Genomic DNA, 4,889 nt, shown 5'->3' with positions numbered 1-4,889 from the left:
GAGAGATATGCACTCTACGCACTACTCACTATAAACAGTTAAGAAGTTACTCAAGAATAAATAAATAAAAACTGATCTTGAAACTGTTGTAAAAACCTACAACTTCTTCCTTCCAAGTTCTCAATCATGTTATTTATTTAATCTGCAGCTATGCCTTAAAACAGATACTTCAGACCGATTATAAAATGTGTTTAGGAAAAAATGTAATCTGACCCCATAAAGCACATAAGTTTGACTAAAAATCCTATACTTCCACTAACAGTAAATGAATCCCCTTTAAACCACAGGCCCCCGGTCTTCGACAGGTTCTATCTATGTAGTGGCTGGGAAAATGTTTGGGCCAGTCTCTGTCGCTCGTCACTGTTCTCCCGCATAACAGTCACTCTCTAGTTCTGCCTTGATTCTGTTGACTTCTTCACTGGTTGAGACAAGCGACCCTATTGGACACCTCCCTTGTAGCCAGACTTCACCACAGCAGAATCGAGTTTCTGTTTTCAGGGCCTGGACAGCTTCACGTCAGGGTATTGCGCTCCCTTGCATATTTGGTGGAAGCCCATCTCTTGACCTCACTAGCTGTGTCGACACAATAGTTCTCTTGTGGGGAACAAATCACTTGTAATCTGTACCTTCTCACAATTACAAAAATAGTGTAATGCAAATTCTACTCACTATATTTTAAATAACATTCAACCTCTCCCTCCCTGTGGTGACATATGTGGCTCTATGTAGTCTGGTTTCTAAATACCCTTGTGCTGAAGATGCATCACCTGATGGTCTGGTCCTCTAAGCTTCCTAATTTTGTGGTTATACCAGGCGTCAGTGGCATTTGTCAGTTTGGCGATTCTGTTCGTTTTACATCCCTGGGACCTGCTTCTGTCGTCATCATGGAACCTCCCCTGGTAAATGCATGGGGCCGTTGTTTGTGCATTGTCTCAGACACTCTCTGGAAACCAATGTCCCATTGAGAACAGCAATGGTAACATCTCTCGAAACCGCACAACCTCTTCCTCCTGATAGTCGGTTCTGGAGACATCTGAATACAATCATCTGGACACTACTCAAACTTGGAACTGTTTAAGGGTCATGCCCTACCTTCTCTCGCTTCTTGAGGCTATCGTTTGATATAGCTGCATTTGCCTTGCCGCTTTCTTATACTATTCCTTCGGTATCTTTCTCAGCTATTTGGGATACTTCGAAGAGGCATCATCTTACGGATGAAGTCATGACTTGCGTCTAGAGCAGTGGATTCCTAGGTCAATGCATAACTCGTCGCAGATATATATTGTCTCCATTCAGTCGATGGTATTGAGCTGCGTCTAATGCAACAACCACAAGAGTCTCACAGGCTTGAACCTGCGCAGAAGAACCGGGGAAGGCTTTATATCTGACCGCGTTCCCACAGCATTACGACAGCCCCCCACGATGAAACGTCATGCGTTCTCCAGTGCAGTCCTCCACACTCCTAGAGATCGTCTTCAGGGAGACATACATGTCTTCCCCCGGGTTCTTCTTTCTCAGGGTGTTGGAGGGCATGTAAACTCTGTGTTGTTGGGTAAATGTGGCAGCCCAATACCTCGACCTGATTTGTTGGAAGGAAATGTAACTCTGGAGAGTTTGGTGCAGTTTGGCCTTGGAATCCACTGCTCTTGGCCTCTAGTCTCCCTTCTTACATCCGTCCAAGCAGTGCCTTCATGTTCTCCCAAGCGCACAGGTGGCTTGGACTGTGTATCGTCTCCAGATCATTCACCCACTTCTGACCTCAGCTGTGCGAGTGGAGTAGTATTTTGCCACTAATTGCTTCCTTGTCTCTGTGAGTCCATGATTGGTATTTCAATCCTCCTTCTCCAGCCGCTATCACCGGTAGCATGAGTGTTGAGCAGTTCTTGAGTCTTCCAGCTTCAGACATACATGTCAGCCATTATAAGTGCCGTTCGAATTCTCTAGAATGATAGGAAAGGAGGTTTTAAACTTCCTTTATAACCTCCTTTAGCTTAGGAACCACTGGACCTCCCTTACCGAAAGGAGAGGAGAAAATGCTGCCCCACAATGCCTTGCAGCCGCAGCATTTGCGTCACACAACAGTGGCTGTTCACGGAAACAAACGATTATGACGGAGAAATTATATCATGAAAGTTACGGTGCTTATTGAGCATTTTAAAACGTACGGTAAGTTGCCAAAGTGCTTTGTTTTGAACGTGCATCAGTATTATAATCAAAAAGAGAAATATGAACGTTAGTTTTTACTGAAATTATCAAATAAAGTCAACATTTCACTGAGCTGTGTGGGGTTTGTTCAACTTTTAAAAGATGTTTGAATGGTGATGTACACAGTGATAGATGTTAAGGACTAACGTTTATAATAAATACATTTGTATTGATTTTAAGATCTTTTCATACAATCATACGTATTGGGATCATTTGTATTAATGTGGACCGGAGGGAGAGGGTGACGAGCATACATTTCACTTTCCTTTTTTATTTCAATTACAACTTTGTTCATGAAGAATATGTTTCTCTGTTGTCCACGTTCATAAAGCATAAAACAACAGCATCAGAGCACGGTGCAGAGTCTCTAGATGAGTCCCTCGTTCTTATTAAACATCCATGTCCGTTGTATAGATTAGAACACTGTAGTTTCCATAGTTTCACCACAGCAGCAGACACACACAATGACGTCCGCTGGCGCATCATAAACACGTCAGATAGTGAAGGTGCATTCGGATTCTCTAAAGTACCGCAGTCTCTTCTCCTAAGTCCTTTTGAATTCTCCTATCCACTATCCCTTAACCCTGTGACGTTTCACTCAGAGGTCAAGGAATAGGAGATAGAATTAGAATTTAGGAGCTGATTTTTGGATTATCGGAACGCAACCTTGGTATTGTTCCTATCTTTCCTTAGAGCAACAAATGATATCTCTTACTTTTAGAAAAGTCTGAATTTTAGACTTATACTTAACCAATGATGATACTTACATTGCTCTTGGAGGTCAGGTAGGGCTGCATAGTCATGGCGTGTTTGACCATCAGCTGTGCTCTGATTTTGCAGAACAGGTATAGAGTGGTGATGCATGACACCAGACGACCTGAGGTGACCCCTTTGTCTTCACAGTCTGAATGGCAAACACAAAGAGCATTGAGATTTGTCAAAGCAAAGGAATATCTAACACAAAAACAATGCAATACTCATTTTGTAAGCTAATATGGTGTTTTTTTCATTACCTGCAAGAGTGTCTTCATATGTCAGGATGTGTTCCACTAGATTGTCCACCAGCTGAACACAGGCCTTCTTGGCAGGTTTGTACGACGCTTGTTCTTCAGACTTGAGCAGCTAAACAGATTTAATACAGACGTTGGATACAGTAAGATGCCCGAGAAAACAGCTATCATAAAGAGAAAGGGCATTGATGTTGAGATACCACTACGACCACACAGGTCAACAACTCACATTTTGGAGAAGCTGCTCAAACCAGTCGTAGCCTGAATCTTTGCATGCAGACACCTGGCATGAAATCAAAGCAGGACATGAGTCAGGAAATAAAAAAGTTAAACAGCACAATTAGTTTCTTATTAGGAAGCCAAGGTAATACGCACCACGTCTGTGATGTTCAGGATCTTCCGGGTCATTGCATTTTTGTCATGACTGGGTGTGGGGGTGAACCAGATTTTCTGGAATGTCTCATTCACCAGTTTCTGCATATGAAAATAAATGTTAGTATATAAGATACAAAAAGTGCCTCATGTTAGCATCATTCAGATTGTAACAAACACTAACCTTGATCCCCTCCTCATCGTTGACCCTTCGGATCATCCTCACACACATCTCGGTCACCTTGTGGAAGTCCGGCTGCTCCAGGCAAATATCTCTCAAGATCTTGATGACCCTCTTCCTGACACTAATACCTGTGTCCTGTGTGAACATGGATTAAAAGGAAGGTCAGTATAGTCAAGAAGAAATATCTTTCTCGATTGCATATTCAAACTGCTAAATTGTTGTAGTTCTACATTTGATCTTTAGGGGGCAGTGTGGGAGACTATGATTTAACCTCAGTTGAACTTTGTCATTTTAAATGAACTTTTTGGTCAGAGTTTGCTCAAGTAAATGGGAAGGTTCCACTTCAGTTGGACCAATGTAAGCCATGGCCTCTTCCACAAACCTAAGCCCCAAGCCTATTTTTCAGGTTTCAGGCTTGAAAATGACATTCCCAGAATAAATGACCATATCTTCCCTTCTAAAAGGGTTAAATTAATAATCTTTTCTCTCAAAGTAATGATAAACCTGTGAGTTGGATGCAGAAAAGTCAGAATCAATATAGATGTTTTTTATTTTAAAGAAAATTCAGTTTGAACGTGGTAAAAAACTGTAAATTATAGTGTCCGCCCAGAAGTTACCGTAATTTTGCTATTGTTGCTACGACATCAATTAGGTATTCGAATTTAAGGTTACACGACACAGCGGACCACTTTACAAGACTATTATATTTAATATTGTTACATTTTGACGTTAAGCAAAATTATTATAGAGTCTCGTCCGGTGAAGGATGCGAGATATCGTTATAACTTAACGTCGCCTCTGCGGTGGAACAATTTTTTTCTTATACTCACACACGCCCCTGTTAAACGGAAGTCTAAGATAACGGAGATTGCCAGTCTTTCTCTACAGTGTACAGTTTTAGCTTCTTCCCCCCGGTCTCTATTCCTTTTTAAGGTGGGTTACGGGGTCTTCTCCAATAAAACGATTTAGACAGATTTTTACAGTTTATAGTTGACAAAACGTTAGTTAGAACTATGTACCGCATGCAACTAATATACAACCAGAAACCTAACGGAATCTTCAAACAGATGATTGGCGTAGTAGGGTTCCATCAACAAGTAAATATCTCATGTTTTATA

The 4,889-nt window shown here is 41.5% G+C and overlaps 1 protein-coding gene across 2 annotated transcripts in view; it reads right to left on the bottom strand.

Annotated features, from left to right (window-relative positions):
* Window positions 1–4,889, bottom strand: part of nup155 (nucleoporin 155) — a 28,158-nt gene that overhangs the window by 13,003 nt on the left and 10,266 nt on the right. The window lies entirely within an intron of this gene.

The sequence above is a fragment of the Notothenia coriiceps genome, unplaced genomic scaffold (assembly GCF_000735185.1).
Source record: "Notothenia coriiceps isolate Sejong01 unplaced genomic scaffold, NC01 NC01_scaffold00030211, whole genome shotgun sequence".
NCBI lineage: Eukaryota > Metazoa > Chordata > Actinopteri > Perciformes > Nototheniidae > Notothenia > Notothenia coriiceps.
Note: the sequence above shows the minus strand (reverse complement) of the source record. Positions and strands in the feature narration are given on the sequence as shown.